The sequence below is a fragment of the Heterocephalus glaber genome, unplaced genomic scaffold, assembly GCF_053883595.1.
Source record: "Heterocephalus glaber isolate CG9 unplaced genomic scaffold, H.glaber_assembly_v1.0 deba00001504, whole genome shotgun sequence".
Taxonomy (NCBI): domain Eukaryota; kingdom Metazoa; phylum Chordata; class Mammalia; order Rodentia; family Bathyergidae; genus Heterocephalus; species Heterocephalus glaber.
This window is the reverse complement of record NW_028258324.1, coordinates 13,040,908-13,066,421: the sequence shown is the minus strand read 5'-3', so window position 1 is coordinate 13,066,421 and position 25,514 is coordinate 13,040,908. Positions and strand designations below refer to the sequence as shown.

At 38.3% G+C, this 25,514-nt stretch overlaps 2 protein-coding genes across 11 annotated transcripts in view; both read right to left on the bottom strand.

The window, feature by feature from the left end:
- The window catches only part of Slc35g2 (solute carrier family 35 member G2), a 35,454-nt gene extending 12,303 nt beyond the window's left edge, over positions 1-23,151 (bottom strand). Inside the window, exons 1-4 of one of the 7 annotated variants that reach the window (XM_087186187.1) lie at positions 23,013-23,119; positions 21,851-22,092; positions 14,268-14,416; positions 13,414-13,539 (exon numbers count right to left, since the gene is read on the bottom strand). The gene's annotated coding sequence lies outside the window, so the exon portion shown is untranslated. Of the gene's footprint in view, positions 1-13,413; positions 13,540-14,267; positions 14,417-15,259; positions 15,327-21,850; positions 22,093-23,012 lie in introns of all 7 variants that reach the window. The other 6 variants (XM_004834290.3, XM_087186185.1, XM_087186188.1 and 3 more) reach the window with 6 other exon arrangements.
- Positions 1-23,155, bottom strand: part of Nck1 (NCK adaptor protein 1) — a 138,038-nt gene extending 114,883 nt beyond the window's left edge. Inside the window, exon 1 of one of the 4 annotated variants that reach the window (XM_087186196.1) lies at positions 23,013-23,155. The gene's annotated coding sequence lies outside the window, so the exon portion shown is untranslated. The remainder of the gene's footprint in view (positions 1-23,012) is intronic. The other 3 variants (XM_087186193.1, XM_087186199.1, XM_087186197.1) reach the window with 3 other exon arrangements.
- Positions 23,156-25,514: the final 2,359 nt, after the last annotated feature.

Here is a 25,514-nt window from a genome sequence, read left to right as displayed (position 1 = left end):
ATAATCATACACCTAGAGATCACAACTGACCGTTCTAGGAATTCTTCTTTTCACAAATGGTACAGAACATTATATGCTATTTTACAACTTTTTCATTTATAACATAAGCATTATATGCCATTTTACAACTTTCTCATTTATAACATAAGCATTTTTCCATGTCATTGAATATTCTGAAATATTCAGGAGGGGATACTCAAATCAAACCCAGGACCTGTGCACATTAAGCAAGTCCTTTACCACTGAGCTACATCTCCACCTCTATAATGTTGTTTTTAAGGCTTGATAATATGAGTCCAACAATGGGATTTGAACACAATAGGTCAATCATTAACTTCAGCCCTCTGAGAGCTGAAAGGTAGATGGGTTGGCCAACTCCACCAACCCATTATGCAGGGATAGCTCCTAACTATCATAGGAAAAGCTGCATAGGTGGAAGTGAATGGTTAACAATCTTGTAGTTCTTCCTTAGAATGTAAATGGAGACATTTTTGATGGCCAGAGGAATACTAATAAATAGAGATAATCGAGAGTATTCATGTTCTCCTCTTTGTTCTCCATTCAGATGTTATCAATGGAGAAAAATTGGCTGAAATTCAGTGAACTAAAGTGCACCTTCATTCATGTTTTGTGTATTTAAGATCAATACATTGTTTGGTTTGGGAAGGATTTGAGGCAATCATTCAATTACAGTTAAAGGAAAGGTGAGACCACAGAAAATATCAAGTATAGATGCTTTTAAGCACCTAGGACATGCTCTTCTTTTTTAAAAAAAATTTTAATTAAGGGCCGGGGATTTAGCTCATTGGTTCCTGTGCCTGCCTTGCAAGCGTAAGGTCCCCAGTTAGATCCCCGGTACCAAAAAAAATTTTTTTTAATTAGTACATGTTTCAGTGCATGATTACATTCATTGTGGGGAGTTGGTACAGGTACACAACACATCTTAATTCTTTTCACATCCTTGTCCCTTGAATATGGCTCTAGATGCTCTAATTATAATAATAACCATGTTTACATAGCATTTTCTGTATGCCAAAACATTTACTAAGAACTTTATTTTCTTATCTAGAGAGCAAAACAACTCTATGCTGTATGCTTTGTAATCCCCTCTCCCTTTTTTTCTTTTCATTCTCCTCCAGTGGTAGGGATTGAATCTTGGATCTTATGTATGGTTAGAAGAACAGTCTACTAATGAGCTACATCCCCACTCCTGTAATCCCCATTCTACAGGTGAGGAAATAGATTCTAGTAAGTTGAGTTGACTTGACAGTTAATGCATGACAAAATACTTGGTGGCAGAGCCAAGATTCACATCTACCTTACTCCGATGTCTGAGCTGTTCTTTACTATACTGAAAGTACCCATTCATAGTAGAATAGCACCCACACCCAACCATCTACAACCTAATTTCCAGAATTTGTGAATACACTGTATGACAGACCAAAGAAAATAAAGGATGTAGATGGAATTGGCTGTTAATTAGCTGACCTTAAAATAGAGAGACTATCCTGGATTATCTGGTTTGGTCCAATGGAATCACAAGGATCTATAGAAGTGGAAGCTGGAGACAGAAAAGTCAGAGCACAACAGAAGCAAGGGCAGAGTGATGCAATGTAACAATTCAACCTGCCATGGCTGGCAATGAGCATAGAAGGGAGCCAGGAAACAAGGTATGTAGGCAGCCTCTAGAAACTGGAAATGGAAAGAAGATTCTTTGATAAAGTTTCCAGAAAGGAATACATCCTGTGATAACTGTCCCAGACCCAGAAGACCTCTGACCTACAGAACCACAAGATAATAAATTTGTATTTTTTCTTAGTATGTGTTTTCAGGACATAATAATTACATTCCTTGTGGGAAGTTAGTGCATATACTTAACACAACTTAATTTTTTTCCATCCTCTTCCCCTCCACTCTCTCCATCTCTTGATTCCCTTCCCCTTTGAGTAAGATCCATTTTCCTACTTATTATCTACTATTTTTCTCTTTAATCTATATTTTGGATTTCTCGTGTAAGAGAAACCATGCAATATTTAAGCTTGAGTGTCTTATTTCATTTAACATTATAGTCTCAAGGTGTACCTATTTTCCTACAAATGACTCATTTAATACTTTATGGCATAGTAACTCCATTCTTTATAAATAACCATTTTCTTTTTAAAAAAATTTTTATTAGTACCTATTTACAGTACATAAGATTATATTCATTGTAGGGAACTGATACATATATATATAAGACATCTCAATTCATTTTTCCCCTTCCTCTCCACCTTTTTAAAATTTTTTTATTGCCAGCATCAGATTTATTTGTTTTGTGAATCTTTATCAAGTTAATTATAAACACAGATTAACTGCCAGACTAACAACAGGCCAAAAAACATATAAAACAATTATATTAAATCAAGGTACACTTTTAGATACATTGGCTGTGCTGAATTACAATAACTTTTCTTTTTTTGGTATTGTCTTTTATTTTGCCCTTTATTTATACTGAGTTTCTCATATAAGAGAAACCATGTGTCTGACTTCAGTTAACATTGTGAACTCAAGGTGAATCCATTTTCCTACAAATGACTCAAGCTTATCCCTCTTCATGGCAGAGTAGTACTCCATTGTGTATAAATGCATTTTCTTTATTCACTCATCTGTTGATGGACATATAGGCCACTTCCAAGATTTAGCTATTATGAATTGTGCTAGTATAAACATGGATATACATGTATCAATGTTAATAGGCTATCTTTAATTCTTTTGTTTTAATTCACCACATTGTGGTAATTGTATACCATCATTCTGTGAATGTCTAAAACTTAGATTTCTATTTTTACTCAGACAGAAGATCACATGCTTAGTATAGATGTAGACAAAACTGCTTGCATGTAAACCCATGATTTTCTTTAGAAAAGAATTTTTGGCCATCTTAAGTATCTAGAAAGTGTTGGATGAAACCACAAAGATGTGGGTCAAGTAACAAGGACAGATGATTTTATCCTGAAATAGAAACAATTTGCTGGCTTGCTAGGCCTGAGATCTTTTGAAATATCTAGTTTTTTGTTGTTGTTGTTTGTTTTTTGCAGCGCTGTAGACTGAAGCCAAGGCTTCATCCATGTTAGGCAAGTGCTCTACCACTGAACTACAGTGCTATCCGTGAAAGGACCACCTACCACAAGGTCTGGCAAACAGCAGATGCGCAATAAATACTATCTTGGTTCCTTTCTGTTAGTCAAATACTGAAGAGATTTTGTCACTGGCATTGAAGAAATGCTTATTTTTCTTCTCTGCTCTGCTTCTATAGCAAGAACATTTCCTACAATTTAGGAATTGCTATACTGAAGTTTTAGATTAGAAATATTTTAAAGGATATTATTTTAACGTAAATGTCAATAAATCATTAATATTTTTAAATTTCTGAAAGAGCATTCATGCATACTGCCTAATGATTCACAGAAGATAATACAAATGAAATCTAATAGCCTTAAATTGCTATTAACTGTTTTCTTAATGAGATAGTATTTAAAAACATTTTTCGGTTTTACTAATACATACTTGCAGTACTAATGATTGCATTCATTGTGGGGGGCTGGCACATAGCACATCTTAATTCTTTTTATGTTCCCTTCCTTTCTCCTCCCTTCCCCTTCCCTCCATCTCTTAGTCCCCTTCCCATTTTTAAAAGATCTTTCTCTTGTTTCTTATTGTTTTTTATTTGGCCCTTAAATTTATTTATACTTTGGATTTCTCAATAAGAAAATCATGCAATATTCAAACTTGTGTGTCTGATTTATTTCACTTAATGTTACTGTCTCAAGGTGCATCCATTTCCCTATAAATGATTCTAGTTTATTGTTTTTGGGGGGCTTTTTTGTACCAGAGTTCAAACTTGGGACCTTCCTTGCACTTGCGAGACAGGCAGTGGCGCCACTGAGCTAAATTCCCGGCAAGTTTATCTTTATGGCAGAGTAGTACTCTATTGTGCATAAATACCATATTTTCTTTATCCATTCACCTGTTGATGGACATATAGGCCACTTCCAAGATTTAGCTATTATGAATTATGTGGCTATAAACATGGGTATGCATGTGTCACTGTAATATGATGTCTTTAACTCTTTTGGGAAAAGCTAGAAAGGAAATAGCTGGGTTAAATGGAATTTCTATTTTTAGTTATTTGAGCAATCTCCATATTGATCTCCATAGTAATTGTACTAGCTTACATTCTCATCAACAATGTAAAAATGTTCCTTTTCCCCACAGACTCATCACCATTTGTTATTATTTTACTTCTTGATGATGGCCATTCTTTCTGGAGTAAGATGTAATTGCAGTGTTGTTTTATTTTGCACTTCTCTAATGTCCAGAGATGCTGAACATTTTTTCCTATATTTATTGGCCATTTGTGCTGCTGCTTCTGAGAAATGTCTATTCACTTTAATTGCCCATTTTTTAACTAGGGACCCAATTTTTCATTTTCATTTTGAGGGACCCAATTTTTTTGAACTTTTTACATATTCCTGATACTATGCCTCTGATGAAGAGGCAGCTGGCAAAACTTTTTCCCATTCTGTAGAAAAAATTGTTTCTGACAGTTGTTTCCTTTGCTGTGCAAAAAGCTTTTTAATTTGATATAATCCCATTTGTTGATTCTTGATATTATTCTTTGTGTAATTCGGGCTCTGTTCAGAAAGTTCTTGCCTATGTGTATGACTTTAAGAATTTTATCTGTTTTATCTTCCAACAGATTAAGTGTTTGTGTTTTTGTTTGTTTGCTTTCTTTTGTTTTGCTTTTTGGTACTGGGGATCAAACTCAGGACCTTGTGCTTGCAAGGCAGGCACGGTGACACTGAGCTAAATCCCTGGCCCAAGTGTTTGTGTTTTTAATGGGCATCTGAAATGAAAAGACAGTTCTCAGATGAATTAGAAACACCAAATAAATATATGAAAAAATGTTCAATATCACTGGTCATTCATGAAATGCAAATTGAGACAATGCTGAGATTCCATCTCACTTCAGAAAGAATGGCTGCTATCAAGAAATTAACAATAACAAATACTGGAGGGGCTGTGGGGAAAAATGAACCCTTCTCTACTGCTGGTGGTAGTGCAGACTGGTATAAGCACTGTGGAAATCAGTGTGGAGAGTCCTCAAAAAACTAAAACTAGGGCCAGGGATTTAGCTCGGTGGTTCTGCTTCCTGTCTCACAAGCACAAGGTCCTGAGTTCATCCCTGACTAAAACTAGAGGTTCCATTTGACCTAGCTATACCTCTTCTTGGTATCTTCCTGAAAGAATTAAAATCATACCACAGCAATATGTGCAAACCCATGTTTATAGGAGCACGGTTTGTAATAGCTAAATCTTGGAAACAACCCAAATGTCCACGAGTGGATAAAGAAGATGCAGTTTTTTTAATACAATGGAGTACTATTCTGCCATAAAGAAAGATGAACTTCAGACATTTATAGCTAAATGGATGGACCTTGAGAACATAGTCTTAAGTGAAATAAATTGGACACACATTTAAATACCTCATTGTTTCTCTGGTGTGAGAACCAAGAGTGGAAATAAGGACTGAAATGTATGGATGTTGGGAAATGGGAAGAGCGTTCAAGTGGAAAGAGGAACAAGGGAAGAGGGAGAAAGGAAGAGACAAGAAAAAAAGTAAAAATAGAAGAAAAAATGTAAACAAAGCTTATGAACATAGGGAGGGGAGGGGTCTTGAGAGGGAAATGGAATAAAATAAAATTTATTTTAAAGTGTTTCTTTTAATATTTAGATCTTTGATCCATTTTTTATTTTAGTTTAGTACATGGTGAGTCTAGCTTCAATTTTCTGCATATGCATAACCAGTTTATCCAGCACCATTTGTTAAAGAGGCTGTTTCCTCCAATATATGTTTTTGGCCCCTTTGTCAAAGATCAGATGGCTGAATCTGCCTGGAGTTGTTTCTGCATCCTCTGTTCTGTTCCATTGATCCACATATCTGTTTTTGTGCTATTACTGTGCTGTTTTTATCACAATATCTTTGGCATCTTTGTAATACATCTTGAAATCTGGGATTGTGATGTCTCCTGCTTTGTTCTTTTTTTGTTATTGTTGTTTTGTTTTGTTTTTGGGGACAGGGTCTCACTATGTAGTTCAGGCTTGTCTTGGACTCACTATGTAGTCCAGGCTGGCCTTGAACTGACACTGATTCTCCTGCCTCAGTCTTCTGAGTGCTGGGATTATAGGTGTTTGCCACCATGCCCAACTCCTCCTTTGTTCTTTTTTGCCCAGGATTATTTTTGCTATTCTGGGCCTCTTCTAGTTCCATATGAATTTTAGGATTGTTTTCTCTAGTTCTGTGAGGAATCCTGTTGGTATTTTGATTCGGATTGCATTAAATCTACACATCAGTTTTTGAAGTATGGCCACCATTTTGCCAATGTTGGTTCTGCCTATCCAGGAACATGAGATTTTTTTCCATTTTCTGAAGTCTTCTTCAATCTCCTTTTCCAATGTACTATAATATTCCTTAAAGAAGTCTTTCACTTCATTTGTTAATTCCTAAGTATCTCATTTTTCTTGAAGCTATTATAAATGGTATTGTTTTCCTAATTTCCTTCTCAATGGGTTCATTATTGATGTACAAGAACCTTTTTGATTTTTGCGTGTTGATTTTGCATCCTGCTAACTTGCTGAATTTGTTCATAAGTGGTACGAGTCTTTTGGTGGTATTGTAAAGGATCATGTTGTCTGAGAATAAGGATAGTTTCACTCCTTCCTTTCCTACACATATCCCTTTTATTTCTTTCTCTTACCTGCTTGCTCTGGCTAGAGATAGGACAGTATATAATAGTCATTTATAGTAAACAATTTGCCTACATTTTGTCCTGAAGTGATTACTGTTATAGAAAAATAGTCTACAGTTTATCAAACAAACTAGAATGGGGTAACAGCACAGGATTTCCTTAAATATGAGTGGATTTGAGTTCATACTGAAGGAATACATACCAACTGTAGTAAATAAAGATTTAGAGCCACCAATTAGTCAGTCTCAGTAATTCCTTCAAGCTATCATTTCTAAGGGACCTTTTAAGTCTTACGTAATTACTTAGATAGTTCTGTGGAAATGCAACTGTCAAGGCAATTTTGTTTTTTTATAACTCTCTTGCACATCCTGTCCACCTCCCAACCACTTCACTCAGACTTCTGATTTTTAGCACAAAGTCAAGAACTATTATAATATGACTCCACATCCTCCCACATCCATTGCAGGCAGGATTTATCAGCACATCTGGAGAATTTGGGGTTGTACATAGCCCAAGGTGGCTCCTTTAGTCTGCCATGTCAACTCCTTAGCACATCCAGGCACCACCTAAAGGTAGCAGGAGAAATCACAACCTCCTTTGTGACCTGTGAATTTCCATGAAGCCTAGAGAGTTCACATTCATCTCTGTATTCCTACCACACAGAGGATATTTAATATATGTTGATTCAACACAAATACTGTTTTTAACTGTGGTGTTCTATAGCTATCCCTTGAACTTCGTCCCATCCTGCTATCAGCTATGATAAACTCTCTATTCATTCTCCTATTTCTGTCCTGGCCTCATCTTTGAGACTGACTGCTGTCTTTGTCACTCAGCTGCATTTCTGGCTCTCACTGCTGAGGACACCAGTTCCAGATCCCTAAGGAACCACTCTCCCAGTCTGTAAAAACTGTCCATAGATTCTGTGCTGGCCCCATGCTGGCCTAGGATTGTCAGAAAGATTGGCCAGCATTCAAGAGGATCAGCACCTGTACAAAGTTTTTAGATTGAGAAAACTCTGATTTTTGAGCTATATCATTTAAGAAATTTCAGTGTAAAAACAAGGCTTTGAATCCCACTACTCATACCTCATTGGCATGTGAGACAAATCCCAAACAACCCAGCAAGAAAGGAACAAGAAAATGGCAATGAAATGGGATTGAACAAGTAGGGTAAGCAAATTCCCTGAAAGGTTGGAGGTATTTGAAATATTAAAAACAAAAAATTATTGGTTTGCACTATTTTTATTTTCAAAATGTATTGCACCTAGAATAAGATATACTCGGAATTCACTTAAGATTAACTCCAGAAAGAATGGCTGCTATGAAGAAATCAACCAATGACAAATGCTGGTGGGGTTGTGGGGAGAAAGGAACCCTTCTCCATTGTTGGTAGGAGTGCAGACTGGTGCAACCACTGTGGCGATCAATATGGAGATACCTCAAAGAACTAGGATTACAGGTCCCATTTGACCCAGCTATTCCCCTGCTGGGTATCTTCCCAAAAGAATTAAAAGAATCATACCACAGTGATATATGCACACCCATGTTTATAGCGACAGTTTGTAATAGCTAAAACTTGGAAGCAGCCCAAGTGCCTATCAACTGGAGACTGGATAAAGAAGATAAAATGGAGTACTAGTCACCCATAAAGAATGAGAAACTAGAGACATTTATAGCTAAATGGATGAACATTGAGGCCATTCACTTAAGTGAAATAAATAGCACACATAAATGTAAATACCGAACAGTTTCTCTGATGTGAGAAACTGAAAGTGTAAATAAGCATCAAAATGTATAATAAATAATGTGAAATAGAAAGAAAAGGTCTAAAGGGGAGGAGGAAGTAGGAGGAGTAGGGGAAAGGAAAAAATATGAGAAAAAGAAAAAAGTAGGTACAAAGTCTTTGTAAATAGGGAGAGGTGGAAGGGTTGAAGGGAGGGCAGGGGAATAGGGAAAAAAATACAAACCAAGATATACCATGTAAAGGTACAAATTCCCAATGATGAATGTCATCAAATTGTATACCTAAAATGTACCAATAAACTTAATGAAAAATAAATAAATGCTAACATATTAGAAGTAGCTTTATAAAATATGGAAAATGTCTTTATTTCAAAATACTTCAGTTGTCATCTGAATACTGTATTTACCAGAAATATTATGACATTTTTACATCCTGCATCCTGTATTAAAAGTAATTACATAATTACTTAGCATTTTTATTCACGTTATCCAAAAGTGATTCTTACTCTGAAAAATATAAGATGTAGAAGATAAAGTAGGTTTTTTTTGGCAGCAAAAGTGTACATTTATTTAAGGCAAAGAAGTGTTCTCAGCAAACAGAGCAGAGCAGGCTGGCCAAAAGAATCACATCAGCTCTGAGGATAAGCAAAAGTAGTCTTTCATATCCAAAATTCTCAAATTATCTCTCTCTCATGTAAATAAGGCTCTGAAACAGTGCTCCTATCAAACACTCAGCTGGTTTCACTCAATATAAACTGTCCTATCAAAACCCTTGTTTGGCTTCTTCTTACATATGATTTTTATTTTTTCAGGGCTGGAGGTGGTCAAACCCAGGGCCTCAGGCATGCACTAGAGTGCTCTACCACTGAGCTATACTCTCAGCCCAAAAAAGACACAAATGGTTTTTTTTGAACCAGGGATCGAATTCAGGACCTTTCGCTTTTGAGCCAGGGGGCAGAACCACTGAGCTAAATCCCAGGCCCCAAAAGACACAATTTTACACTGGACTTTAAACTGGGGTTTTCTCCACATAATTTGTGGACATGACTACCTAATAGTTTCTCTTAGGTAATTATGCTAAAAGTGTTGTTTGGGGGATTCTTAAGGATGAATCCTGACCTTTATATCCATATTGACTAGCAGTAAGCTGATAACTGGCTCAAAAGCTGGGCAGCATACTGAGCCAGGCATGGTACCCCGAGCTTGTAATCCTAAATATTCAGGTGGCAGAAACAGGAAGATCACCTGAGCCCAGGAGTTGGAGGCCAGCCTGAGCAATATAGTTAAGACCCTGCCTCTTTAAAAAAAAAAAAGTGGTGGTGGAGGTGTGATAGGAAGCAACAATGTGGTAGAGTGCTTACCTAACATAAAAATTTGATCCCTAGTACAAAAAAAAAGGATATAAAGTTCTTTTAAAATGAGCTTCTTGTTCTTGAGAGAAAAAATTTACGTTGAGTAAGTATGACAAGCTTGTTGCATTTTGGAATCTCGCTTTGATTCTCTCACCTTGTAGCTCAGCTTTTAGATAGGATGCCATTTTATATTGCTGAAGCAATTGCTAACTTTGTTACCATAGCCACTGAATGCACCTCCTCACTTTGCCAATCACCTTGTAAATACATCTTCTTGCATAAAAGAACTAGGAGAAGGGACAGGGATTTAGCTCAGTGGTGCCACAATTGCCTTGCAAGCGCAAGGTCCTGAGTTCAATCCCTGGTACCAGGAAAAAAAAAAAAACTGGGAGAAGAATATAGATTAATACAAATTCATCATCATCACTTTATGATGAAAGGTCATTGGCACCATCTTCTATGAAGATTACTTCTTACAGTGCTTTAACTGATGCACAACAGTGTCAGAACTGGATGACAGTTCAGGGCACACCAGGCTAAATGATAACCTCCCAGCACATTAAATAAAATCAGCTTAAACGGAGCTACCTGGGTGAAAAAGGATCCTCATGTTGGCCTGAAAAGCAGAAGGTTCCCAAGAGGGTGTGGGTCAAGGTTGCTTCAAGGGGCTGAGCTAGGTTGAAGTTGGGGATGTCATAGGCTGAGGTGGGGATGACAGCTTATTAGTTGAACTAGGAAAGGTGATAATGGATTCTAGAAGGCACCATACTGGGAATAACTAAATAGTATGTGGTCTAAGGGGCTAAGAAGAGTTGGGCAGAACTGAGCTGCGGAAGAAGGGAAGAGGCCTGAGGATTCTCCTGGGTTGGGTCAGTTGGGTTGTAGGAGAGGTTTAAAAAAAAACATAGCTAAGGACCTTGGAGCTGAGAAGTTAGGGAAGAGATCTGATGGAACTAGGTGAGAAGAGGGCGTTAGGTACCCCAAACAGAAAGGCTGTCCCAAATTCATGCTGGAGACTCAGCTGACAGCTCTAGGGCAGAAAGTTGGGCGAGGGATTTCCAGAAGCTTTCTGTCAGTGTGTGGGCACTGCGTGACATCTGCAGCAGTTAGCTCTGGAAGAGAAAAAGGCTCAGAAGAAGAAAAGAGATAACGAGCAAAAGGTATCAAAAAGGAAAGATAGGGATAGGAGCTATCAGTCTGGTTAGAACTGGGCCAAACATTTAGCTTGTTATCACCTTCAAAGCAACTGGACCTGTTAGTTGAGAAGGCTGACTCCTTGCTACTCAGTGGTGGTTAGTGACTTTTGTAGACTATAATGGACCACCCATACCAGGAAAGGAAAAGGTTAAAAAGGCCGTATGTGGCAGTTTTCAAACAAGTAGGTTGATTTGGCTTGTATCAAGGCGATGATGTTTGATTTGGAACACAGCAATTTATGTTGTGATGCTTTAAAATCCATTCTGGCACACTAATGACTGTGTTGGCTGGCAGTTAAGAACTTGCTGGAATGCAAGTCCTTCACCATTTGTAAGTTACACTTCCCTTTCCAGAAATGAGCCTTTCTAATCTCTCAAGTAGTGGATTTATCAATTTGCATAAAATATGTCACCATCAATGAACACATTTTTTATCCACCACAGACTTTCCTAGTGTCTCAAAAAATTTTTAAACAGATCAGTTTGCAGTGAATCAGCACTTCAAATTCAGCTGTGCTGGGTGAATCTGTTAAGGGAGAAGGAAAGGGCAGGAATAAAATGATCTTTTTCTATTTTCATGATTTTTTTTGATGTATCTAAATGGTTAAATTACCAACTAGGTTAGATGCTAATTAAGTGTAAAACAAATTACTAGGCTATGCCAATATGCTTGTTAAGAGTTGCACTTCTTGGTTGTTTATCCTTTAACTCTTATGAGAGAGGATCAAGGCCAGCTGAGTTCAAAGATGCCTTCCAACCTCCAGGATACACAAAAAAGAAACACCCCAGGATCAACAGTCTACTCTCAAATCCTTCAAATACTACATACACTTCAAGCCTGAAGTTCCCCAGGGGGTCAAGACTTAGGGAAATGGCAAATGAGTTAATTCAAATTTGGGGGGGGGGGGGTACCAGGGATCGAACTCAGGTCCTTGCATTTGCGCAGCAGGTGGCGAAACTTTATAAATTGCTTTTTGTTTTTTTGGTACCAGGGATCAAACTCGGGACCTTGCGCTTGTGATGCAGGCGCCGGAACCACTGAGCTAAATCCCTGGTCCTTCAAATTTTTATAAATTTAGTTTTATTTAATCATAAACGATCCTTCACCTTACAGATATCGCTTGCTAAAATTACAATTTAGTCACCTCTTCCCATATACTATTTTATCAAAACACTTAAGGCCTTTAAGAAACGATAATTAGATGCCCGCTTATTTCAGACTAAACCATAAGTCAAATTTTGAACCAGCTTGATAATACATGGTTAGTAATGTAGGATACTTAATTTCATTAAAAATCACTTTACTCCTTTAATGTCTGTAGGAGAACACACAGACACACACACACACACACACACACACACACACACACAAAATGCTACTGCAAAGTTCAAGAGAAACTTTACCAAGTTCTGTCGTTGACAAGGATATTGTATACAAAGAACAAGCATATTGTAATCCATCCCATCAAAAGTAGCATGTACCAAAATTTAAAACGTGTGAGCTCTCTGACTAGCCATTCCATTTCCAGGAATAGACCCTAAGAAGATAATCAGTAAATTACATAAAATGAACATGAGAAAATATTTTCAAACTCAGGACCTTGAGCTTGCCATTGAACTACATGGCTGCCCTTATACAATGAAAACTAGGAACTAATCTAATTGCCCATTAGTGGGGGAAGGGTCAAGTAAAAACATCCATTAATATTACAAAGACACCCAAAAGGATAATGTATGTGAATATATATAAGAAAAATTTCATGTCACATTGCTGAGGAAAAAGAAAGGTATAAAAGAATATTCATGGTGTGATTCTGTTAATATAAATAATTTGTATATATATATGCACTTGTGAATGGTAGAATTTTAATTATTCATTAATTATTATTTTCTTTTTACTTTATTTTATATAGAATTATGTATTTACTTTAAAATTTAAAACTGTGTTCAAAGTGAATCATTACTTTGTTTTTTAGTCAGCCTAGAAGAGTCCCCAGGAAGCCAACTGTACTTATATTTCCATGCCTTCTGTGGGAAGAAAACTGTGGATAAACAGACCATGTTACATAGAAACCCAGAGTAGATGGTGCTCAAACCAAAACAGAGGTGAAAGACTTCACAAACTGAGGATGCCTTTACTACAGTGTGTGAAAATTCAATATGTGCATAAATATATATACATATATATGTATATATTACTGTCTTTTCATAATTAACCAAAAATATAATGTAGATTCCAAGTGGCAGCAAAAAGTATAACATAATTACCATTGGTTTTTCTTACATAAGTTACCACTCCATAAATCTTCATGTTAATATAGAAAAATCTGACCTGAACAGATGGTTCTCGTGCTGTTCTCTTAAACACACAGATTTCTGGTCTTCTGGACCAGGAAATGAAGTCAACACTAAAACAGTAGACACCATCATCCATCTCCTAGAATTTCACTTTCAGAAGCTGGTAATAAAAGCAGTATTTCCTTCTTTAAAAATAGAGCACAAAGATGTTTTTGTCTTAAAGCAATGTCCCCTTGACAGAATAACAAAACATAGTGGGATATTTGGGGAACAGGTCAGAAGCCGTGAAGCAAGGGGGTTATGACTGGTTGGGTGGTCCCTGACCCTTACCAATTCTGGAGAATTCTCTCATTGTGGTTCCTGTAGGTAACAGCATTTGGCTCTCTCCAACTCTGATCCTCATGTTTTGTGGAAGGCATAACCCTTGGGGCTGCTGGTTAAATCTTTATCTCACTAGCCTAAGAGCCTCTTTTTCATATGCATCTTCTATCAAGTAATTAACAGCTTTGAGACTGAATTCCTGCTCTAAAACTTTCCAACTGGCTAAGGCTGTCAGGAAATTGGAGGGGCCAGCAGGGCTACATCTAAGGAGGAACTGGGCCAAGGACATGGCTTATGAGGTGAAGAGATTGGTTACATAAAGAAAGAATGAGCAGGCCAAGTGTGGTGGTGCACGCCTATAAGGTACACTTGGGAGGCTGAGGCAGGAGGATCGCCATGAGTTTGAGGCCAGCCTGAGCTACACAGTAAGTTCAAAGCCAGCCTGAACTCCATAGCGAGACCCTGTCTAAAAGAGAGAGAGAGAGAACGAATGAGAAAAGAAATATATGGAGGATAATGGGAGCCACATTCTCACCATTCGAAAAAGTTACAAGGTCATTCACTTACAGTTGGAGATCACTGATCCCGAAGAGCAATCTCTGCCAAACTCTCACTCCTCCCTGGTGACCCACGTGGAGATGCCTCTCACTTGATTCTTCCTTTGGATTCTAGAACACTTTCTTCTGGGCTCTGTTACCGTCCTTGACATGATCTTGCTATGAGTTGTGAATGGAATAGTAGCCATGATAAACTGTTACCACTCCAGGAATAGGGACTATGTCTATCTCTTAGTAATTTAATTCCAGGTCCTGGCTCAGCACAGGACTTAACAATGTGGGCAGAACAAAACCAGCCCTCTGGCTTGTATCTAGATATCTCCCCAAAGCTTCATGCACTCACAGGTAGGGCTTTTTGGAGCTGGTTAGCTCTAGGGTGTGTGATACTGGGATTAAGGGTGTGTGATAACTAAATGGGTTTAGCATAGTTCTAGGTGTGGATAATGGAAGTCCCACCTTGGGTGTGGGTGGCTTATAGCCTGAGTGGAATATAAAGGAAGAGAGAGAAGGCAGGCTTGCTGCTTGCTGCTTCCTGCCTGACTTGCCATGGAGTGTTTCTCCTTTGTGATGCTCCTCTGCCATGGTCCCCTGCATTGGAACCAGCTGACTATGGACTGAAACCTATACAAACTGTGAGCTGAAATAAACCTTTCCTCCTTTAACTTTGGATGTTAGGTTTTTTGTCTCAGCAACAAGAAAAGTAAGACAGCTGATCTGCTCTGAAGAAAGTCCCTCCCCTAAGTAGACACCTCTACTTCTGGATCTAATTAATTGTGATGCAGAGTTAAGGTGCCACAATTTTGCAACTCTAAATTATGGAAATCCAAGACAATATGAAAATTTAGCTGTTGTCCACCAGTATCAACAGCCTCATTCATCTTTGTCATCTTCACCCTGATTTAGAACAGTGACTGCCAGAGTTACACTGAAACCAGGGCTTTTTAAAAAAAGGAAAATTCAAAATAAATAAATAAATAAATAAAACAAGGAAAATTAGATCACCTAATATTTCTTTGTTCCTTTACCAAGTTCTTAAAGAGTCCAGTAAAGTCACTGACACTTTGGGGTCCTAAATTAAAATAAAGAGAGATACAAAGCAAGTGATATTACAGAGTCAAAAATTAATCAAACACACTTTAGTAAAGATGGCAGGCATGTGTATTGAGTTCATATCTAGTCATAACTAAGAAATAGTGTTAAGTGCACATGAAGTATTATATTGCATGTGTCCATTATCACATATAATTCTACTATATGTGATGAGTATAATGAACCTAGAGCCAATTTAACATATATAATGTTATATAAGTACCAAATGCTTAAATTATTCATGTATATTAACAGTTATCGTGCAAAATAAAGTTTTGGTGAAGAGAAAGAAGAAAGCTCTGTAATCTCATCCCACCTCTGACATTTCCCTACTAAGTAGAAGGTACTTTCTAGGTCCAAATCAGAAAGTAAATGGATAAAAACTGCAAAAAAGGGAGGCACTGGAGTGATTGTCATTCTCTTTCTCATATCCCAGACAACAGACAGTGGTGTTAATGTAACACTGTGGCTACTTGGAGAATCTGTTAAGAGATATACAGCAGAAAAAATTTATGTGTGGTGATGGGAAAGGAGACTTGGCCTGATTTTATAATCTATATATTCAGGAGGAATGTTAGGTAAAAAAGAAGGTAGAACAGTGGCCCCAGACATCCTGAAATGGTCATTATGTGTTTAAGAATACCACCCACAATGGAGGGGGTGAAGGGAGGGCAGGGGAACGGGGAAAAATTAAGAACTAAGATACATCATGTAAAGGTACAAGATCCCAATGATGAATGTAACTGTACTGTATACCTAAAATGTACCAATAAACTTAATGGAAAAAAAAAAAGAATACCACCCATGGCACAAGGTATTCTCAGGCAAGAAAATGAAACAAGATTCATCAATGACAACATTTTTCTTTTCTTTTGTTTTTCTGTTTTGTTTTGTTTGGCTTTTTGGTTTGGTTTGGTGGAGACAAGGTCTGGCTAAGTTGCCCAGGCTGGTCTCAAATTTGCAATTCTCCTGGCTTAGCCCCCTTAGTGCTGGGAATACAGGTGTCTGTCACCAAATCCAGCTCCAAAACTTTTTTAAAGTATTCAGGAAAAAAATAAAAGAGGACCTAGTTAGAATATGATTATTCCCATCACCTCTTCTCTAACCAACAAATTCCAGTACCAGATTGGAAAACTGTATTTCTATTCAGGTCACCAGGAATCAAAGGCTCCTCTAGAATTTAATAACTGGGGAAGTATTTCATCTTTATTGTGATAACTACAAATGATTAAATTGCTAGATATGCCAACAATTATAGAGATCAGTGAGAAGATCTAAACTGTGGATAGCAATGCTAGTCAAGATAAAAGATATTGAGGATTTCAGCCATCCATTTGAACTAAAATACTGTACTGTGAAAGTTTAACTTTATAAGCTCCAACTGAAATTATATTTGATTATTGAATATAATTACACCTACACATATTCTCATGACTTCCTCAAGTCTATTTCTTTGGAAAAACTCAGAATTATATAAAGAAATTTTTAAATTTATGATTTTTGGGCTGAGGATACAGCTCAGTGATTGAACAATTACCTAGCATGCTTGAGGTCCTCTGGATCCAGTTTCCAGAACCACAAAATAATAAAACAAACAAATAAATAATTTACAATTTGGTAATCTATTAATCTTCCTGTCTCTCCCAGGCAGTTTGTATCATTGCCCCCTCGTCAAATTCATATGTTGAAAACTAATCCCCAATGTGAGAGTATTTGGAGGTAGGCTTTTGGAAGTGATTTGGTTTTGAGGGCTGAGTCCTCACCTCTTCTGCCACATCAGGACACAGCAAAAATACCACCACCTATGAACCAGGAAAGGAGCTCACCTCATTTGTTGGCACCTTTTTGTCCCCCCAGTACTGGGGACTGAACTCTGGGCCTTATTACTAAGCTACACCTCCAGTCCATTTTTAATTTTTTATTTTGAGGATCTTAAAAAATTGCCCAGGTTGGGCACAAACTTGCGATCTTCCTGCTTCAGCCTCCTACAATGCTAGGATAACAAGCCTGTGACACCAGGCCCAGCTTTGGGGCTTTAATCTTGGACTTCTCAGCCTCTAGAAGCTGAGAAATAAATCTCTGTTTTTTATAAACCACCCATTTTGTTATAGCTGCCTGAATGAACTAAGACACTCCCAAGATATTATTTTCTCATGTGACTGAATTCATTCTCATTTCAAATAGCTAAAAAAGAAGTATCAGCTACATTAATTAGACAAAAATCAGTGTGACTGCTGGCCCCTCTTCAGCTTGGGCCCCAGGCATGATACTGTACTGCTCATTCCTGACAAGCTCATTGACAGGTTTCCCAACACAAATAGATAAAACCTATTAGATCTTGTTCAGAAACAGAATTAGTGACTAGATATAAACAATATGGTTACCATGAGTAATTCACAAAAGAAAAAATACAAGCTACCAGTAAACATCTAGAAAGAGACACAACTTCTGCAAAAGACACAGAAACAAGAATTAAAAGAAAATGAAGAAAAAAGAAAAAAAAGGAGAAAAACAAAACAAAACAAAATGAAAGCCAGATGTGGTGGTACACACAGCCTGGGCAACTTAACAATTTAGCAAGATCTTGTCCTTGTATTAAAATTTAAAAAATAAAAAGGCTGGGAATGTAGCTCAGTGTGAAGGTCCTGGGTTCAATCCCCAATATTGAGGTGGGGATGGGGGGAGAACAATGAAATATGTGTTTTGCCTCTTAAGTGAGAAAAATGAAAAAGGATGATTATCTCTACCATAAACTGCAAAGAATCTAGAACATCATGCACTACTGGTTGCAAAGCAAATTGTTACAGATTTTTTGAGGAAAGTTAACATGTACCAAAATGTAAAATGTTATTTTCCCCAAGCCATTACACAGAAATATATTAATAGAATGTTTGCAACGGCATTGTTTTTATTAACCAAAAGCTGTAAACGCTCTTACAATTGGTAACATCTTCGATTGAATGAAATATATGATTACTTATAAATCTAATTATCTAAAAGTATTTACTCCAAAATAGTATCTGTGGTGGTTACTTGAGACTAGCTTACTAGGAAACTTTTATTTTTTACTTTGGTGTTGTTTCTGTTTCTTATAATTAGCTGTATTTTTAAATACATGTTACAGAAACAAAATCATTCCCATTCAGCTATTCTAAAATGTTTTTAAACTCCAAGAAGAAAATAATATAGACCAAACAAGCATTCTTTTGTTTTGTTTTTGAGAAAGTTATTTTAATGTATAATAGGTACCAAAAAATAATGTTTAGGCTTGAGATTTTTTTTTTCTTCCTTAAGACATTTGACCCACCTTAAGTGTATACATTCTTATGGCTAGGTGGCTGGGCCATTTTCAGAATCTCACTGAGATAAATTCTCATTTTGGTTAAAGTGTGGGCTTTGCTACTTTTTCTTTGAGGAATAAAAAAAATATTCCAAAGAATAACTCTAAAAAAAAAAAAAGAAAAAGAAAAAAGGATGACATATCAACAGTTTAAAAATACTACAGGCTAGCCAAGGATTTAGCTCAGTGGTTCCGCCACCTGCCTCACTAGCGCAAGGTCCCAAGTTCAATCCCAGGTAACACACACAAAAAAGTAAATATATCAAACTGAAGGGTTCAAACTGAGAGACACGTTACTCCTTGTAGAAAATACTGTTGTGCATATAATGGTTGGAAATTAAAAATTATGCGATTTTTGTTTCGTTTTGTTTTTTGATGGTAATGGGGATTGAACCCAGCCAGTGGCACTCTACATTGAGCTACATCTTCAGACTTTTTTTTTTTTTTTTTTGAGACTTTTCTTTTTGAGAGCTGGTCTCAAACCTGCAATCTTCCTCAGCCTCAGCACCTGCCTCAGCCTCCTGAGCATTTGGGATTAAAGGTGTGTGCCATCATGCCTGGCTAAATAATTATTTCTTATGCAGCAATCTCCATTAGAATTTTGAATCTACTGATGAAGTGAATTTAACTAAAAAGTAAAATGGGAGAATAATCCTACAGACTAAAATATAATATTTTTATAAAACCATAACTATGGTTTATTATTATTATAAAGGGATGCAAGACTGATGTAAATGTCAAAAACTATAAAGGAAAAAAATGTTTTAATATATAAAATTTGAATTTTTATACACTTTAAAATACTATATACAAAGTTTAAAAAGAAAAAAAGAAAAAAATGCAAAAAATGTACAATGAGCTTTCATAAATTAAAAAATATTATAAGCACCCCAGCAAAAGATAAAGTTAGCAAGGTATAAAACAAGAAATAAATATAGCAAACAAATATATGAACAGACATTCTTTTTTGTCTGCCCAACTGGAAAATACTTTAGTAAAATCTAATTTTAAAAAGTATGGGGATACTTTAATGTTGATAGTGGTGTTTACTGGTATTTATTTCTTTACTTACTAGTGTGACACTAGGGATCAAATTCAGGGACTCTTGCATGCCAGGCAAGTGCTTTACCACTGAGCTACACAGTCCTTTTTATTCTTTTTATTTTTATTTATTTTTTTACTGTCTAAACTTGTTTTTTATTGATATAGCTGAACTTTACAACATTGTCATAAAATACTATTAGAAACAAAGCTTTTGGATAGAGAGGAAAAAACCAAATTTATATTAGCCAGGTTAAAGCATGCAAAAGAGCCAATGATGAAGACATTAAATTAATAATATAATGATCTCTAATCTACCCACTATAGCTTCTTTATATGTGGGCAAAACATTTAGTAAACATCACTTTGAAATTTGGTGAACAGACCTGATTTCTGATTTCTATCTATAATAGACCCTTTGCGTTTACACTTTAAGGGCCATGGCACAGCGTGTTTAGAGAAACTTGAAACAGGAGCGTCCTGACTCTCTCCACAATGGACTCATCTACTTGCTAAAGGGGCAGTAGTACTTGCAGAGTGATTTCACCTCCTTCCCTCAAATTCAGGGCTGATTTTCCTATAAATGGCCACTCTAGCCCTGAAGTCACTCTGAAATCTCTGGAGTAGTTCAGACCCACTCCAAACAAACAGAAAACATTAACATGAACCCCTCTCTTCTCCCCTTAATTCAAATATGAACATGTCAAAATTTGTGAATAAAGAGACAGTTTCACTCTTTTTGTCTGGGGTGTCCCTGCGCACATGGGACTCCTAATGCCACTTCAGCATCACTCCTACTTAAGTATATTTTTTAGGATTAGATTGGTTATTGACTTCTATTTAAATCTGCTTCTGTAAATTATGCTGAAAGTTTGCCTTGAGAACTTTATTTTTTTATTAGAGTTATATTTAAAGCTTTTCATGGGAAAAGTGAATGGGAGTATTAAGAAATTCTGGTACCTCAGTGATTAGTATTGTTAATTCATTAGTGAGTTTTAAGTTCACAGAGCAAACTAGGAGAACAAATTTCCCCTTACTGAATTCAGTGTGGGTAGTAAACTGATGCCAGTATTTTTAGTTTTTTGAGACAGTGTCTCACCAAATTGCCCAAGCTGGTCTTGAACTTGCAATCCTTCTGCCTCAGCTCCTGTGTAGCTGGGATTATCACGGCATACATTTTCTTTAGTATGATCTAGAAATAGTATTCCTCCAATAAATGTTTCTTGAATACCCATATATGTGGCAGTGTTGTAGATGCTGAGAATAATATAAAGTAGAAGAAAGGAAAGAAACTACTGAACAAATAAGTGAACAAATTAATGTATCAAAAATAAAATGTGTCGGGCTAGGAATTTAGCTCAGTGGTGCCACATCTGCCTCGAAAGTGCAAAGTCCCTGGTACCAAAACAAAACAAAACAGAACAACACAAAAAATAAAAAGTGTCTATCCTTTGAACCATCAATTTAAAGCCTGGATCTCAGAGCAAGACCCTGTGTCAACAGAACAAAACAAAACAACAACTTCACAAACCATATACCATCCATATATTTGAAACTGTCAGTTATTAACTAAACATTGTATTAAAATTTACATTTTGCTTAAGCTTCCTTTAGGGATCTTTTATATATATATCAATATCAGTTTTACATCTTTCTAGGGTAGGTTTGGTGGGGGGTTTTTGTTGCTATTGTTTGTTTTTGTTTTTGATGGTGCTGAGGACCAGCACAAGGCCTAACTAAGCAAGCTAAGTAGGTGCTCTACCTTTGGGGTAGAGCCCCAGCCCCTCTAGACTAGCTTTTTTCCTGGAATATAAATGTGTATACTCAGTTGCTCAGCCAAATATAAAACACTTCAATCCACAGGCTCCAGGCCTGGATTGTGAAAATTAATAGTACTACAGAATCCAGAAACATTAGAGGTGTCCAAAAAATAAAAATAGACTGCAAAAGTTTTGTAAAATGTGTGTCTATGGTGCGCGATGACTTTGAAGTGATGTGCACTGCTTATGTGCATATACACATACGTACGTGTCTCCTACATACGTATGTGAGGGTGCCTATTATGCTCAGTATATACTTTCATGTAGATAATCAAATCTGCTATGCACATGCTTTATCCGCACCTCCAAGGGGAGCCAAACTTGCCATCAATGTCATCTTCAGGAAACCAGTATCAAAACCATCTGCAATGAGTTTCAGTGTCTGGTTGGCTCCACTATGTCCACCTGCCTTGGAAATGGGCGATTTTTGGCAAAGGAGTCCAGCAGAAGGACAGGGCAGGTGGAGGTCCCGGAAGCCAGCTGAGGACGGCTAATGAGGCACTTCAGCACCACGGACACGGGCATCCCTGATCCAAGTCTTCACCCTGGAAACAGCGGCATAATCGCCCCTCCGGAGCCGCCCCGGCCCTGTACTTTGCTCGGGACACGTTGCTATCTCTGGGCCTCCCTCGTCGCTGGTCTGGAACTTTCCGTCTAGCTCCTCGTGGAGCCGGGTGAAAGCCCAGACGCAGATGGAGGTCTCCTGCCTGCCCTCCCGACCGACCTTTTTTTCTCTCTTCTTTCAAATGAGCCCAAATGCATGCCCATGGCGTAGAAGAAGTCTATATCCAGAGGACCATCAGGGGTGGAGATTCCTGCTGCCCTCTGGGGGCTGAGGAGGCAGAGCAGACTCTCCCTGAGCCTCCCCCTGCGCTCGGCCATAGCGAGGCCTTTCGGCCTCCGCCCCTCGCCCTAGCCCTCACCCTCGCCTCTCCTTAAGGAAAGAAGGTTACCTGCCGCGAAAATCTCCACCCTAACATACTGGCGTTCAAGAGTCATGGACATGCGACACGAGTAGCGGCACATAAACATTCTTGGCCATATTCCCCAAACCAAGCATTTTTTTAAAGTTATACTAGAAATGGATCCATAATGCTACAGGGACTCAGCCTGGCTGTGGGGGTGGGGGTTGGGGGTAGCCCCAGACCTTTATCCTGGAGGCTGGGGGAGGGCCCGGAAATGAGACGAGGCAGAAAATGGGGAACCAGGCTGGGGGTGATGCTGACCTTACCGACCCAGGGTTCGGGTTTTGCAGAAAAGCAGCGAAAATAACTCGGGGTTTGCAAAGGGGGCGGGACGCTTCACCCCGCAGCCCAATTCTTACCCCCAAAAGGTGGCTCTGCCTCTTAGTTGTTAAGGCTTTTTAAAAGCAAGTAGTGAGTCCGGGGTGCGCGCCCGTCCTTTCCCGGCGGGGCTGCCCGGCAGGAAGGGTACAGGTCCCAGCCGGCCGCAGGGGCTCGATTACCTGTGCGTTGCTGCGAGGAAGGCGCGCCCCGGGCTCTAGAGGGTCTGCTGCATGCGGGGCACTTAGTCCAGCCTCCTAGCCAGCTGCAGCCGCCGAGCGCTCTGCTGAGGCTGCCGGGAGCCGTAAGCAGCAAGAGGGGCGCCAGTGGCGAGGACACTGCGCCTGCGCTCTCCTCTGCCCCACCCCCACCCCCACCCCTTCCGGGCGGGGCGGGAGTCGAAGACCGCCAGAGACGTCCAGCCTTGGAGCCTGGGCTGAGGAACTTCCTCTACTCAGCATGTGGCCGAGTAGTGGAAGGCTCGGTGAACCACCTGCCCGGCTTCTTTAGCTAACGACCTTTGGAGATGGCGGGGTTTGAAGCAATCCTCTATCAACGTGGTACTCTGTAAGGGGTCAAGGAGGTAGTTCATTTCCAGCCAATCGTTTGCGTTTTGAAGTCGATTCTTGATTTTTTAAATTGTGTCCAGCATCAGCACATCATAGTCTGCAAAGGTCTTTGGACATCCCTGAGTCCGCTGGACATTTTATAAATGAAGTCTTTAAGAGAAGGATCTTGACACTGAAGAGCTAATACATTGACCCGGGTCTATATAGCCCAATATCAGACCAAATGAATATAGTCTCTTGAAAACAGATCTGGTCACCAAAGTAGTGGATTAAATGGATAAAGGGGACAGGCAGAAAGCCCATGACCCCAGGCTAGGGAAAAAAGGGCAAGATTTGTACTAGAGTGCTAGGTGAGGGAATAGTCAGGCATTTCCTGCTGGTTTTTCCTCTGTCTCTTCAGATCCTCTCTCCACCCTGTTCTGTGAATTGGGACTCATCTTTGCATCAACTGTCCTTTGACTTTCAGTTGGTTTTGCCAAGTGGGAGGCACTTGCAGGTCAGGGGTCAAGATATTAATCAGTATTTCACCTTCACTCCCAGCAGCCTACTCTTTTAGTGTCCACTCCTCAGTTCTCTGCTGCCTTAACTTTAGCTGCCCTTGCCCTTCAGGCCTGAGGCTAGTAATGGCTCCCAGAGATTTCCTTCAACACTCTCCACTCTTTAAAAAATAGTCCCTTTATTAAACTTTCCTCAATTATTCCATCTTCTCCCTACATTTCCGGTACACTAATAATAGATTTTAGTTCATTGTGGTTGGCAAGATCGTGAGGAAAAAAGATAGAAAAACATAGGACTTTTAAAAGGTGACGTGTCTCCTAGTATAACAGGAACCTAGAGGCTGAACCTGCAGATGCTCAATGAGTAGCTAAAAACAGAATAAAGCTTGGCATCTCTGCCTTCATCTTTTTTTGTTTTGTTTTTTTTTTGATACTGGGGATCGAACTGAACTTGGGACCTTGTGCTTGTGAGGTAGGCAGCGGAACCCCTGAGCTGAATCCCCGGCCCTGCCTTCATCTTTTGTCTCCTTTATTACCTTAACATTTTGAATCAAATTCCTGCTCAGCTCTATATACAAGCATTTTAATCGCTTATGGAGTATTGGTAATACTAATATAGAACTTCTAAATTATATAGGGGAAATAATTTAACTCCCAACCTGCTAGATATCAGATACGCTGAGTTCGTGGTCCCCAAAATTGAAGAATGAATTTTAAAGAAAAACAGAGATTAAGAGTAGGACATATGCTGAGTGTGGTGGTACACACCTGTAATCCTAGTACTCAGAAAGCTGAGGCAGGAGGATCATCAGGAGCTCAAGACTTGTCTGGGCTGCATAGTGAGACCCCCGTTGCAAAAAAAAAAAAAAAAAAAAGAGGAAATATTTATTGAGAGAGATATTTTTGCTCCCAAGAGACAGGAGGGGACCCAAATGGGTTGCCAGGGACCGCACTTTATAAGGGAAATTTTATAGAGTAATAACAAGGTAGGTACAATATGGGACAAAATTATGATTAACCAATACGATTTTTATAAGTATAGCTTTTGTAGGAAATTTGTACTGGATCTCAAAAGATATGGAAGAAAGCCAAGATTTTATTTGACCAGCTGGCCCAGTGGAGCTAGGTACTCTATAAAGACTTGGACCTAAAAAATAAAAATTAAAAAAAAAATAATAAAATAAATAAAAATAAAAAATATTTTAAAGCGGGGGAGTTTTATACAGTAGTTTAAGTTGAGGTGGGCTTGGGATGAGTGATAATGTAACTGTATTGAGGTTGGGGCTTTCTTTAGGAAGAGGATATTCACATAGCATAACACAACAGGACGCATGTTGTGAAGTGTTGAGGGTAATTGGATACATTTTTAAGGCTAACAGAGAGGACATAACAATACATATTGTGGGGCTGGGATTTAGCTCAGTGGTTCTGCCACTGATGCCTCGCAAGCGCAAGGTCCCAAGTTCGATCCCCAGTACCAAAAAACAAAAAAACAAAAACAATACATATTGTGACTACAAAAGCTAACAGGAGATAGATATTGTGATGGCTTACATAGTGAGTATATAAAATATCACTCATTGGGAGGGGTTGTTTCTGGGTATATAGGAATAAAATA